At 44.9% G+C, this 15,004-nt stretch overlaps 1 long non-coding RNA gene across 1 annotated transcript; it reads right to left on the bottom strand.

Moving 5' to 3' along the window:
* Window positions 1-1,700: 1,700 nt before the first annotated feature.
* On the bottom strand, window positions 1,701-13,336 carry LOC123378171. The gene is made up of 3 exons (XR_006582493.1): window positions 13,113-13,336; window positions 5,629-5,734; window positions 1,701-2,331 (listed from the first exon to the last, which is right to left on the bottom strand). It is a non-coding gene; the product is annotated as an uncharacterized LOC123378171 (long non-coding RNA).
* Window positions 13,337-15,004: the final 1,668 nt, after the last annotated feature.

Below are 15,004 nucleotides of genomic sequence, written 5' to 3'. Positions count from 1 at the left end.
ATGCTCTAAAATCACTTTAAGCCTGGCTTATAGCAGTTTAGCTTGTGCTGGTAAAACTTAATTGTACCAAATATTCATTGATTCATAGATGTTAATGCCAGAAGGCACCATTCTGATTAGCTAGTCGGACCTTTTGCATAACCCAGGTCACAGAACCTAACCCAGTGATTTTTTCCATCAAGCCCATAACTTCTGTTTAGCATATCTTTTTGAAAGACAGCCCATCTCGATTTAAAGGATTCACACGATGGAGAATCCACCTCATCTCTAGGTAAATTGTTCCAATGGTTAATTACTCTCACTGTTAAAAATTGTGTGCCTTATTTCTTGTCTGAATTTGTGTAGCTTTAGCTTTCAGCGTCTGGATCTTGTTATGCTTTTATCTGCTAGATTAAAGAGCCATGTTCTATCAGACAACTCTTCCTTACGTAGATACTTATAGACCATGATCTAGTCTGCAGTCGAGAATATAACCAGTTTTAAATCAATAGCTGAGTGTCCACACAGGGGTTTACTGTACCAGTTTAACTAAATCACTTTTTAAACCAGATTAAACTACTATGTGCAACTTCTTCATAGAGATAAGCCATAAATGTAGGAAGGTTGGTAGAATATCTTAACTGTTTATGATACACTAAAGAGGACTTCATGGCAAAACTAGTGTGGCAAACCTTGGAACTACTTATTAAGATACTGAACAAACGCTGCTTTCTGAAGGAGGCCATTAGCGTGTCAACAGTACATTTAAATCTGGCATTCACATGGGTAAGGGGAATTCAGTGACCTGTCTTGCTTCAGTGCTTCATGAAGACTGAGTACAGCATGATTTTAATGTATCTGAAGGAAGTTATGAATAACATGGGAGTAGTTTTTGCAATCTGGTGCCTTTTCATGTATTAAAATTAAGAGAGGCATGTCATTTATTAGACTTATAAAGCTAAGAGCCACAGCTCTTAGTTGTTTGTTTTGCTTTAAACATTCCCATGTCCTTCTCATTAATTTACATTCCTGATGCCTTTGGCTACTTCAAAAATGTCATATGTTAAAGTTAAAATGAAGCAAATCTCCATCAATGGCAGAAACTGTGGTTTTGTGCTTCCAGATCTCTTTTTCAACACTTAATTCTTGAGTACAGTTTTTTAAAAACTAGCTGTGGGCCTAGGCTATAAAATTAGGATCCAAATCCAGCTTTGAGACCCACAACGTTAGAGAGTGTGAGATTCAGCAGTGAAATCATCACTCCCACTGGCCCTTTATGCAAATTCAAAGGGCCAGGGAGGTGTAAAGGGGTCCTAAAAGCTTTGAATATGGCCGGGGCGGATTCCCCAGGGTCAGGCAGTGTGGAAACAGCCGCTAGGCTGCCTTCTGAGGACCCCCTTAAAGGCGCTGATTTAGGAGACGTTCCAGGAGTGGGGCTAGGAGCAGGAGGGGCGTGCTTGGCCAGGGGTGCAGCACTGACTCTCATTTGCAGGGATTTGGTTCAAGCCCACATTTGGATCTGGTGGAGATCACAATCTGCCCATTTCCCACAAATATTAGCAGTCTCCTGCACTGCAGTTTCTAGCCTTGCACTTATTATCAGCTGATGTAACCACTGCTAGGATTTATCTATCCATCTATATACAAGAGAGTTATACATTTTCTAACTTCTTTCTTTCTTTCTTTCTTTCTTTCTCAGCCATGCTGGGAATGGGGTACACATATCACTTACATCTCAATCAATTATTACCAAGACATTTTTCTGGAGTCCTGAGTATTATCTTCAGTCAGTTCCGTTATAGATTTTGGTATGTTCTTCTTCAGTTTCAGTGTTTCAGGGACGAATAGTCGCTGAGAGCTTGATCCAGCCACATGCTGGCCCTGAGCCAGCAAAGCATTTAAACCCATGTTTAACTTTAACGGGACTAGGCCGGGGCTTAAAGCTAAGCACTTGTTTATGAGCTTTGCTGGATCAGGGCCAGAGTGCTCAGCACCTTGCAGAATGAAGCCCAGACTGGGATCTGGTGGATACCACAGACTTCCCGTTGTCCAGGAATATAGCAGCTTCCACCACTACAGTTTTTAGCTCAGTGATTCTTATCAGCTGATGTAACCAGTGCTCCAGTGCTAGAGTTGATTTCCAGTACAATGCAGTTGTACATCTTGCAGCATGGATCATTGGGAGAATATGGATCTGGTGAGATCAATGAAATCTAGTCTGATCTCCTTCACCTGCAAATAACTGAGACCACTTCCTTCCAAAAACCTCAAAATGCTCTCCCTCCTCACCAGGTGTGAACATCTGCCCGTCCTGCTCTCCAGCACTTGTCAAGCAGCGGGGAATAGAACATCCTGGAGAAAAGGGGAAAACATAAGATTTGATGGAGCAAATTTAATACAGTCCCATTATTTTCCTGTAAGCAGATTTTTATGGGCATTTAGTAACATTATTTCCCAATCTTTTAGCTCTAGTTGCACCCCTAATTGATATTGATCAGCCCAGGTGGGGGGGGGGAAGGGAAAAAATTAGGAAAATTTTGATTTTTTTTTGTCTACCAGTGTTCAAAATTTCAATGAGAAATTTCATCAGACATGTGAACTTTGAATTTTTTTCACTAGCCATATTGGCAGCCAAGTACCAGTAGAATTTTGAGATTATTTTAGGATTTAGCCACTGATCCTGCACCATTAAAGTCAATTGGGAGTTTTGTCATTGACTTCATTGAGCGCAAAATCCCTTAATGATCTTTTGACCAAAGTGATGGCACTTTATCAAAGTGGCCTGAAGAATCAGCTTTTTATTTTATTTTCACAGATGTATAGACTTTAAGGCCAGAAGGCACCGGTATCTCACAGGCCATGGATTTATTAAACATTCCCAATTAGCAAAACTCAAGGCACACGCAGTAAATTAAAAAACAAATCCCAAATCTACACTTTTAAATCACATTTGGGCCAGATTTGGCTACCTTTGCTTATGCTGAGTAGTCCTTTACTTCCCTACATAATCCTGTTTGTCACTGAACTTCTCAAGGAATAAGGGACCAATCCGTCTGAGTAAGTGTAGCAGAATCTGGCACAGTATAGATGGATACATCTTCTCTCCAAGCAAAGTAAACCCCAACCTTTCGTCCCATCTCTCCTCTGCCAGGCAAAAACCTCATACAAGTGATGAGCATAAAAGCCAAATAAATCCATTAACGTATCTTCTGTGCACCATGTAATTTATTGCATCCAATGAATCCATGTAATAAAATCCATGAAGACAGTTGATTTAAGTCTAGCCCTTTCTCTAACGGTTGCTAGACAAAACAACTAACTTCATACATGAACCAGTTTCTCATTTTCCTTCTTGTATTCTGATTATTCTTGCTTTAGAATGACACCAAAACGGTAGAGACCGGAGCTGGCCAAACAATTTATAAACTTGAAAATTTGTCAATCAAAATTTGAAATATTAGAAAAAATGAATCTGAAATGACTACATAACTAAAACTAGTAAAGAGCAGGCAATGAGGTCTCTAGGATTTTATGCAGGTTGAGTTAAATAAACATTCTCCAACCATCCAGCACCTTTGCCCCCAAGTAAAACCAAACTTGCTTGGCAGTTTATAAAAGTTGTTGACTTGATAAAAAAAAATCTCTCTTTGCACTTTTTGCACTGAAGCCCCAGGAGAGGCATTTTCCATGGTATTTCTGAGATATCCAGAAACAAAAGAACCAGAAGGGTTTTAAGAAAATCTATTGGAAAATTTTCAGGCCAGTTTTGCCAAGTGAAGATGTTTGGATATTTCAGCTAAGCTTTGGATAAAACATCTGAAGTGAAATCCTGGCATCACTGAAGTCAATGGGAATTTTGCCATTGATTTCAGTGGATCTGTGAATTCAGTGATGGAATCTGATTCTTTTAATTTACAACAGTGTAAATCTGGAGTGACTCCACTGGTCAACTGGTTTGCACTGGTGTAAAAATGACATGAGGAATCAGCCCCTGGACTCTTAACCTAACGAAGGGTCTAGACTTGCAGTCCTTGCTCAGGCACAATTCCCATTCCCCTTGACTTCGGTGGTAGTTTTCCTGAACAAGGAATATAGGATCAATCTTTACACTTCTTGAACTTTGGCCTCTACAGGAAACATTTTGAGTCTTAGTAAGTGTTGATGCTTTTTAGATGAATGTCCAAACCAAATCCAGCAGTCCTTATTCAGGCAAAACTCCCATTGGATCCAGTGTAGTACTGGCTTGCATGGTGCAGTTCCAGTATGTTGCTTAGTGGTGCTGTGCACCTGCGTGGATAGAGAAGTTCATGTGTGATCCCTAAAGCTCCTATTATAGAAAAAACTCAGTGCCCTTTACTCCTGTTGACTTCAATGGGAGTTGAGGGTGCTCAGCACCACTAAGGTTTGAATCCTGTGTTAGCAACTGCAGTTGATCTCATAAAATGAACTAGAACCACGTGGTTTAAGTGGGAGTTCCACATGCAGAAGGCGTGCAGGTCAGATGCAGTATTTCTCTCCAACAGCAAAGTGATTTACTAAGGCTTTATACTTGCACTGTCATGTACCTGTTCATTTATTCCACCACTGCATTCTCCACTGTGGGACATATGAATTATATGCAGCAACAGGAAAATAATAGAAAGAGTTACCACAAAAAGAAATAAAATGTATGCAGCTGTCCCATCTGATTATTAATTATTATTTATTACTAGTATTTTACTATAATTTATTTGTTTGTGGTAGCACCCATAATGTGTAAGCCATTTTCTGGGCATACAAGAAGCAATGGCCCCTGAACAGCCTAGATGCGTAGATAGTTGTCAGGGAAAGGAACTAACAAAAGGGATTTTCCATACAAATCAACAGGAGTAACTTACAAGCAACAGGGAAGAGGTGGATTTTTAAGAAATACTTAGTGGAGAAGGTAGGAGGCTTATGGATGAGCTCGGGGACATCTGGTCATGTATAGGTGGCTGCACGTGTTTGCCTTTGTCTTGAACACGCAGGCAATGGGGGTAGTGGCGGAGTGCACGGGATGGAGGCAATGCAAAACTTAACAAAGAAAGAGAAGTAGAGGGGAGAACAGATTTATACAGAGCCTTGAGGGAGGTGAATATGGATGAAATCCCACCCCGTTGAAGTCTTGCGGAGTTTTGCCATTGACTTGAAAAACGCCAGGGTTTCACTCCAGTGGGTTAACAAGGATGAGGAGCCAGTGGAGGGAGTCAAAGAGGAGGGAGACATCTTCAAATCTACGAACAAGGAATCTACTCACTTGTCTACATGACTGCGATTTATAAACCACACAGAGAAATGTAATAACCCCTTCCCCCCAAAGCCAACGCTGGCTCATCACAATTTCCCCCAGACTAAAATATGAAATGTTTCCTTTCCGGTTGCAGATCAGATCTATACATCAAACTGTACGAGACCGTGAAGTCCCTTTGTGTTGCTTTGGCAATGTGGCAAGCCTCAGACCCCGTGGGAGAAGATGGGGGTAAGTGTTTTCATTTGCAGCAGTGTGATCTGCTGTCTCTTTCCGCTAATTTAACATTACTGTGATTTAAATGCTAGCTAAGGAAGAGACACCAACCATTCAATGAAAGCATCTGGATTCAGACAGCAGATCTTGCCAGGGCACTAACTTACGTCTATGTAGAGTGGCTGCACCAGCTGGAGCACAGCTCTTTCTTTTTATGATTGCCTTCTTGGGTCTGCCAGAGATAGTTCTGAGAGGAGTTCAGCTGGGTACCACCTGGGTCACAGCATTCAGACATGGAAAAAGAGACGCACCCACAGCCTTATTAAAATGCATTCTTCTGACATCCCACCTCACTTCTCAAGCTGACATCCAGCCCACATGCAGCAGAGTTGTGCTTCCCTGAAGTTCCTTCTCCTCCTCCAGTTGCTTACACAGCTGGTCTAAGTGCACTCAGGAAAAACATACATTTCATACAAATATTATCCTGATCCATTTTGCCCATGTTATGTAAGATCAGCAGTTACAAACTGTACCTTAAATACTGGAAGAGCACAAGAGTTACCCATAGGGTGCAGTTAATGTTAAAAAATCTCTTTCACTGTTCCAGGTATCATAGAAAGCTCTAGTTCAATTCAGGAATTAATTCAGGGAAGTCCTATGGACTGTGTTAGGCCCTGTCTACACTACGGGGGGTAAATCAATCTCAGCTATGCAATTTGAGTTATGTTAGTAGTGTAACTCAAGTTGATGTAGCTTAGGGTACGTCTACACTACGGGACTATTCCGAATTTGCATAAACCGGTTTTGTAAAACAGATTTTATAAAATCGAGTGCGCGCGGCCACACTAAACACATTAAATCGGTGGTGTGCGTCCATGGTCCGAGGCTAGCGTCGATTTCTGGAGCGTTGCACTGTGGGTAGCTATTCCCTAGCTATCCCATAGTTCCCGCAGCCTCCCCCGCCCCTTGGAACTTCCGGGTTGAGATCCCAGTGCCTGATGGGGCAAAAATCATTTTCGCGGGTGGTTCTGGGTACAGCCTCACCCCTCCCTCCCTCCCTGACAGCGGCAGACAACCGTTTCGCGCCTTTTTTGCTTGGTGAACCGTGCAGACGCCATAGCACAGCAAGCATGGACCCTGCTCAGCTCCATACCGCAATCGTGGATGTTTTAAACACCTCGCGCACTCTCGTGCAGTATATGCTGAACCAGGACCTTCGAACCGAGGCGAGTAAGAGGCAGATACGGCAGCGCGGCGATGACAGTGATGAGGACGTGGACACAGAATTATCTCAAACCGCGGGCCCCGGCGCTTTGGAGATCCTGATGGTAATGGGGCAGATTCTATCCATTGAACGCCGATTTTGGGCCCGGGAAACAAGCACTGACTGGTGGGACCGCATTGTGTTGCAGGTGTGGGACGATTCCCAGTGGCTGCGAAACTTTCGCATGCGTAAGGGCACTTTCATGGAACTTTGTGACTTGCTTGCCCCTGCCCTGAAACGCCATAATACCAAGATGAGAGCAGCCCTCACAGTAGAGAAGCGAGTGGCGATAGCCCTGTGGAAGCTTGCAACGCCAGACAGCTACCGGTCAGTCGGGAATCAATTTGGAGTTGGAAAATCTACTGTGGGGGCTGCTGTGATGCAAGTAGCCAAAGCAATCACTAAGCTGCTGCTACGAAAGGTTGTGACTCTGGGAAACGTGCAGGCCATAGTGGATGGCTTTGCTGCAATGGGATTCCCTAACTGTGGGGGGGCGATAGATGGAACCCATATCCCTATCTTGGCACCGCAGCACCAGGGCACCCAGTACGTAAACCGGAAGGGGTACTTTTCAATGGTGCTGCAAGCACTGGTGGATCACAAGGGACGTTTCACAAACATCCACGCGGGATGGCCAGGGAGGGTTCATGACGCTCGCGTATTCAGAAGCACTACTCTGTTTAAACGGCTGCAGCAAGGGACTTACTTCCCAGACCAGAAAATAACAGTTGGGGATGTTGAAATGCCTGTCGTTATCCTGGGGGACCCAGCCTACCCCTTGATGCCATGGCTCATGAAGCCATACACAGGCAGCCTGGACAGTGGTCAGGATCTGTTCAATTACAGGCTGAGCAAGTGCAGAATGGTGGTGGAATGTGCATTTGGCCGTTTAAAGGCGCGCTGGCGCACATTACTGACTCGCTCAGACCTCAGCCAAACCAATGTCCCCTATGTTATTGCTGCTTGCTGTATTCTCCACAATCTCTGTGAGAGTAAGGGGGAGACCTTTATGGCGGGGTGGGAGGCTGAGGCAAATCACCTGGCCGCTGATTACGCGAAGAGCACACCAGGAAGCGGTGCGCATCAGAGAAGCTTTGAAAACGAGCTTCATCAATGGCCAGGGTACAGTGTGACTGCTGTGTTTGTTGATGAACACCCAACCCCCTTGATTGACTCAGTCCCTGTAAGCAACTCCCCCTCCCCCTTCGAGTACAGCTTACTTATGCAAATAAAGTCACTCTCATTTAAAAAGCATGAATTCTTTATTGATTCATTATAAAAAGAGGGAGAGAAGTAAGGGTGTGCTTTGGGAGGAGGAAAGGAGGGATGGAGAAGGCCATTAAAAATAATTCAGAGTAACGGCATCCTTCTGGTTGGGCTGTCCACGGGGGTGGAGTGGGCGGGTGCACGGAGCCTCCCCCCGCGCGTTCTTACACGTCTGGGTGAGGAGGCTAAGGAACATGGTGAGGGGGGAGGGTGGTTATACAGGGGCTGCAGCGGCACTCTGTGATCCTGCTGCCGTTCCTGAAGCTCCACAAGACGCCGGAGCATGTCAGTTTGATCACGCAGCAGCCCCAGAGTTGCATCCCGCCACCGCTGATCTTCCTGCCGCCACCGCTGATTTTCCTGCCGGTCTTCCTGCCGCCACCTCTCATCTCGGTTGTCCCTCCTGTCCTCACGTTCATCCCTCCTGTCCTCACGTTCACTGGCCTCTTTCCTGTAATTTGAAACCACGTCCTTCCACTCATTCAGATGAGCTCTTTCATTGCGTGTAACTTCCATAATATCCGAGAACATCTCATCTCGCGTCTTCTTTTTCCTCCGCCTTATCTGTGCTAGCCTTTGGGATGGAGGAGGGACGCTTGAAAAATTTGCAGCTGCATGAGGGAGATAAATATTTAGAAAGATACATTTTACAGAACAATGGTTATACTCTTTCACAGTGAAAAGCACTATTCACCTTACATAGCACATGTGATTTCCCTACAAGGTCGCATTTTTCATCTTAATAGTGACTGCTTGCATCTCTGGGGTTACAGATCTCAGACACAGGTCCAGGCATCAGGATTCAGCTTGCATGCGGCCATGGTAAGCCACTGTCTCAGTGATTTACCCCTCCCCCCCCAACGCATGGCTAATACCACGCTAGCTCCCTGCTAATCAACAACCTTCCCCTCCCCCCCACCCACTGCTTGTCCGGTTTTTTTAAGCTGCTGCATTCCACGAAAAAAATGGCCACCCCTTACTTAAATTCCTGATTTTTAACCAGGTTATCCTGAATGATATCACTTTGCTGAGGATAACAGAACAAGATAAAGAGCGGATGCTTCTTGAATGATACTTTTTCATTTCGTCTTTTGGAACGCAGTATAGCGATCAGATCCATTACCTTACTGCATTGTTAACTGTGCTGATGAGCTGTGCGTGGTCACCTGTGCTGATGAGATGAGATCTCCACGCTGGGGAAGCAGGAAATGAATTTCAAAAGTTCGCGGGGCTTTTCCTGTCTACCTGGCCAGTGCATCCGAGTTGAGAATGCTGTCCAGAGCGGTCAGTGGTGCACTGTGGGATAGCTCCCGGAGGCCAATACCGTCGATTGCGGCCACACTAACCCTATTCCGATATGTTAATACCGATATTAGCGCTACTCCTCAAGAGCCATTAAAATGGATATAAGGTGCCTCCTAGTGTGGACGGTTGTGGCGTTAAATCGGTTTTAGGCTCCTAAAACCGATTTAAACGCCTAGTGTAGACCAGGCCTTAGATCTACTTACTGCGGGGCCCACACTATGCTATGTCGATGGGAGATGCTCTCCTATCGACTCCCCTTACTCTTCTCGTTCCGGTGGGGTACAGAAGTCGATGGGAGAGTGATCTGCGGTTGATTTAGTGGGTCCTTCACTAGACCCGCTAAATCAATCATCGATGCATTGATCGCCGCACATCGATTCCCCGGTAAGTGTAGAGAAGCCCTTATATAGAAAATCAGACTGCATGATCACAGTGATGCCTTCTAGTGCAAACAAAGATTATTTTATATATATAAAATGTTCCAATGCAGAGGGGAGGGAATTGTACAGAGTTAGTGTGCTGGGTTTGAGAAGGCTGTTACGTTTCCCCGTGTTGATTATAAATGGCAGCACTATAGCTAAGTGATATTGGCTTCATCTTCCCTGTGAAAGGAGGTGTGTTTTTACACTGAATCATTAATGTGAGAGAGCTGACTTGCTGTAAAATTCTAAGGCAGACAAGGCACAGGTAGTTCTTGACTAGCTACATCAACGTTAATCCCTATGTCACCCACCAGGGTTTACCTTGACTAGTGCCACTGAGGTTAAAAACAAACAAACAACGCCCTCCTCCCCCCTAAAAAAGGATATTGCCTTGTTCTCACTAGGGTTTTACATTGAAATAGCTATCTTGAGTTAGCTGTCTCAATGTAAAACCACACTATTTCTCAGTGAAGACAAAAGCTTAGATATCCTTGCTGAAGCAGACTACGTTTTCATGGAAAATTATGCCTGCCATTTTTGAGAGACATGACCCTATTGACAGGTCTCTTGGTATAGCAATATAGGCTGCAAGAAAAAGAGCACTTGAAACAGGTCCAGGTCATCCAGTCTCCCATACCCAGTGGTGCAGCTCAGTAGATCACTGTATTGTCTTGCCTGGAATCATCATAGAGCAATAAAAAGAGACTTGTTTCCAGAGGTCATTAATAGTGGAGGAATGTTGCCGTGTGTAGTTAAAGTTCTGAATGGCTTTGCATCCCTGACCAGGGCAGATTAATCAGTATTAAAACAGTTTACTTAGGGGCTCATTTCTCTAGTAGCTTCACTGTCACTTACTTGGCTTTGTTTTTTTAAACACCAGCACTACAAGGTACATTTCTCAATTGCTATATTTTTAAAGTGAGTTTAGGGCTTGCAAAAGGCTGACCAGACATGTAACTGATGCCAACTGTTTATGCACAGAACTGGCACAAAAATCCATCAGAGGGATAGCTCTCTAAACTGCTCTACCAATCTGCCCCACTGCTACATTCGGGGGGGGGAAGGGGAAACCGGGACCATAATTCAGTCTCCATGAGCATTCTGGGCCTCTCAGACGGGGACCAAGTTTGAACTGTAAAAAGCTCAGTATTGCATTACCAGTTCCCTTCAGCCCCCGCCTTTATCTTCTTGTGGTTAGGAATGAGCCTATCACCATGTTTCCTACTAGGGTGGGAAGGATAGTTCAGTGGTTTGAGCATTGGCCTTCTAAACGCAGGGTTGTGAGCTCAATCCTTGAGGAGGCCATTTAGGGATCTGGGGCAAAAATCTGTCTGGGGGTTGGACTAGATGACCTCCTGAGGTCCCTTCTAACCCTGAGATTCTATGATTCTACCTATACCTCTTCCCACACATAAAGGATGGACACAACACCCATGCTTGCTAACATTTCCCTACATTCTTTACTTATTTAGTGACAATAATGCAGTGAGTCCCCTGGCTGGACTTTAAGTGTGGTGAGTATTGAGTTCCACTTCGGAAACATTTAGCTTTGAAAGGATGATGTGGGGTAAGTACTTCGGCTGCTGCCGAGAACTCACTGTCATCAGAAGTTGGAAGGGTATATTTTCAAAGCTTCCTTTTCCTTCTATAGCAGTTGAGGAGTGTGTGTGGGAGCTTGTACAAATTCTCAGGCTCTGGTTTATGTGTACATCTCTCTCTATCCCTTTGTAGGCTATATTCTGTATTTGATATGACAACATAAAGCCAGCAGAACTGAAGAATGCATTCAAGTTGATAGGTGTGCACCCCACAGATTTAACTGAAGATCATAACCCACTCATAAACCCAGAGTGCCAGCAGCTCTGAACCAGCTCTCTTGCATTGATTTACATGTGCTTTTATTTCTCTACAGAGGTAGTAATTCTTTAAAGGTACAAGAGATTTGTTAATACAATCGTAAATTATTCTCGTAAATACCTTAAGTGCATCGTGGGAATGCGCCATCACTTAGGACAGGTCATAATTTAGTACTTCTCATGTTTTAACTGTGCAATAAAACATTTGTAAATGTCCAGGTGTGTGGCTCCCTAAAGATGTCATCAACACCCGCACAGCTCATCTGAAACTCCTGCAGGAAAGTGTAGAACAGGCTAGCAATGATGAGGCTGATACTCCTGGCCACCTATTCTGGCAATGTGGTGTTAACACAGGTGAAGATGGAGTGAGGAGCAATGATTTTGCTGCATGGGACAGTAGTAGCCTCTCCATCCCTACTCTGTGGACCTGCGGCTCTGATGCTGTGTGGTAAGATCCCCTTGTGACTCAATGGCTAGCCAAGCAGATAGCCATGTGGGAGTTAATATTCCTGAGACAGATTAGTATCCTCTGTGTGTCTTCATCCCCTCCAATGAGGGGGAGGCTGCACAGGTACGGGTAGAGAAGCCAATGATTACACAGCTCCTTCAGGAAGAAAAGAGAGGCCAGATTGCATTGAGGAAAGGACCCCTCCACAAGGCTAGTGCGTCCTTTTATCTTGGATTCTCATGATTGGCCAAATAAGAAGACCTTCCCCTCTGTGGGTACATTAGTGGTTAACTCTTTTCATTACTGAGGGAGGTAGCTAATCGCTTAAAGTAGTTATGATGCTTTGGCCCCAGCACCATGTGAATGTGGTGTTTAGTTGCCTGCTTATAACCCATGGGCAGCTGTTACACCAAAGGGTAGTTCTGAGACAGAAAGACAGACCAGGGCAGAATAGGTTCAGCCAGGAGACCATACTTCACTGAGGTGATGCACTCAGCGTCATGATTTGCCTTATGATTGGCAATAAGCATTTTGCCAACATCTAACTCCTATGCATTCAGATAAACAGACCTTGCGTCACTCTCTGTAACAGCACCAGCTGGTGACTCCCAACGATGTTACACTCACTACTTACTAACAACCATTTGGTGGCATGTTTGACGTGAGCGCGTGGTCTCTGTTTAGTTCCTAGTGAACAGGTTTATACACCACAAAAACGATTACCTCAACTAATACATTTTTCAGGCAGGCTCAACAAAGAGGCCAAGGACCAAATGTACATGGCGACTGCATTGCCTTTGTGTCCCCATAGCTACTCCCTCCGCAACATGGCTGAAGCACATTGGTGAGTGTGGGAAGCTCGCACCAGTGCTGCCCATACAGTACCAGTTCTATGACTAAATAAAAGACTTCATTCTCCACAGTTGTTAAGGTGGGATCTATCATCAGCATTCAGGTCATGCTAGGAGCTTTACTGCTTCTTGGTACCATTTCCTCTCTTAGAATGCCTTGCTGAGCTCTCCAGCATGTACCAACCGGGTGCCCTGACTAATTTACCAGTGATGTGAAAATTGTTGTAAAGAAATGGTACCTTATGTGACCCTACTGTGCAACCTTCATGAAAGTCCCGGTTCCTGTGTAGAGACTCCATACATTATTGATGACTGGGACATTAAGTTGGCCTGTACCACCCTGCTTCATTTTCCCATCCATTCTTGTAAGACTCCACTCTTCCTTCCCGGTTCTGTTCAAGATCCCTATTCTACAGTTTGAACCAGGGTGGTCTGTAAAGTCCTTGTAACTGCTTCATCTGGCTGCATTCCCTAGTTGAAATTCCGGAACAGTTTATGCTGATTTCATACAAACACCCATCGAAGCACGCCTTTTTCCGGAATGAGAAGGCTCCGGAATTGTTGCACAGTAAGTAAACACACAGAAGAGGTATTTTTCTCTTACTTAGTATTGGGGTTTCTAGTTAATTCCCCTTTCAGATGCACATGCTTAATGCCAACAATTTTTTTTGTAGCAACGCATGGCATGGCGGTCTTTTGACAAAACAGATCTTGAGGGGTTGAGATATCATCAGCATACCCCAGTCTGCTTATATTAGCTCACGCAGAACTGGCAGAGGTTATATTGCTCATGGCATAAAGTAAATACCAGGCACAGAGGAACATTAATCTTCTTCATATAGGAATTGTTCATGGCACATTGACCTGTCCTGAACTTGCAGTAAATCAAAATGCATTATTGATAGTTTAGCTGATTTTCGAGATACAGCATAAACACAGTAAGTGTTACCTTGACTCTGTGTAAACACATGGCTCACACTTTCAATAACAATTAGAAGCCATGTCCCTTTTACTGCCTTAAATTCCCTCTGGTTTAGTTTTTGACATCCCAGCATGGGCTTTACTGGTGTAACAAGCTGTAATGAAACTGACTGGTCATTGGCTCCAGATGCTTATCCAACCGTGATTAGTTCTTGTCTGTGGAAGACTGTCACTGTAAACCAAACACAGATCAGTGCCAGCAAATAGTTTTGTTCACAGACCTTGAAGAATAAAAAAGATGCCTCCCTAGAAAATGTAAAAAAACTCATTAAAAAAAAAAGCATTTCCCATGTTTGTTTAACAAGAACAATGATAGTTGAGGGGCAGGCAGGCCTCTTCAATGGTCACTTAACTACTCGATGGATCTCTTTCAGTCCACTTGGATTTGACTTTTGACCTTGAACTCATCCATCTGGCCCTTAATTGTTTGATAAAGGAGCCAAATGGGGAGCAACGGTGGTTTAGGATAAACAGCGTAAGTGACAGTCGGCCTTGTTGTATATTCCACTGCTAGTGCTCGCTGCTTTGATGTCCCTTGATTGTATGGAGAAATTAATAAATAACCCCAGATGGTTTGGGGAACTCTCTGTGGGGGCACACCAGTTACACCATGTAGCAGGGTGGACCCCTGCTCCTGCCCTGAAGGGGTTAAAAACAGCCCTGGGAAGGGGCTGTGGCTGGAGAAAACAGCCTTTAGGCTGGGCTGATTGGGGAAGTGGCTGCAGCTGGGGCCACGCCCCAAACTGAGCCCCAGGGCCTTATAAGAAGGCCAGGGAAGCCAGAAGCCCAGACAGTCTCTCTCTGGCTGTAGAGGGAGATGGGCCTGGCTGCAGGGAACTGGACGTAAGGTACCTGAGTGCAGCAGGGCTGGGGACAGGCAGAGGAGCTGGGGAGCTCTAGCCTGGAAAGCCCCAGGCTGCGGCCTAGCATTGGGCTAACAGGTACTGGGGGTTGCAGAGGGCAGCCAGGGGTAGGCCAAGGCAGCAGGCCCAAACCCAACCTTGCCAGTGATGAGTGGCTGATACTGCAGTCTGCCCCAGGGTGTGGGGCTAGACAATGACTGGCAGTAGCCATACACTGAGACAAGGTGGGGATAGAGGGTGGGGGTTCCCTGGGGAGGGGAGACCCAGAGAGAAAGGGGTTACTGCCA

The sequence above is a fragment of the Mauremys mutica genome, chromosome 10, assembly GCF_020497125.1.
Source record: "Mauremys mutica isolate MM-2020 ecotype Southern chromosome 10, ASM2049712v1, whole genome shotgun sequence".
NCBI classification, from domain to species: domain Eukaryota; kingdom Metazoa; phylum Chordata; order Testudines; family Geoemydidae; genus Mauremys; species Mauremys mutica.
The sequence above is the reverse complement of the archived record's forward strand: the minus strand, read 5'-3'. Positions and strand labels throughout refer to the sequence as shown.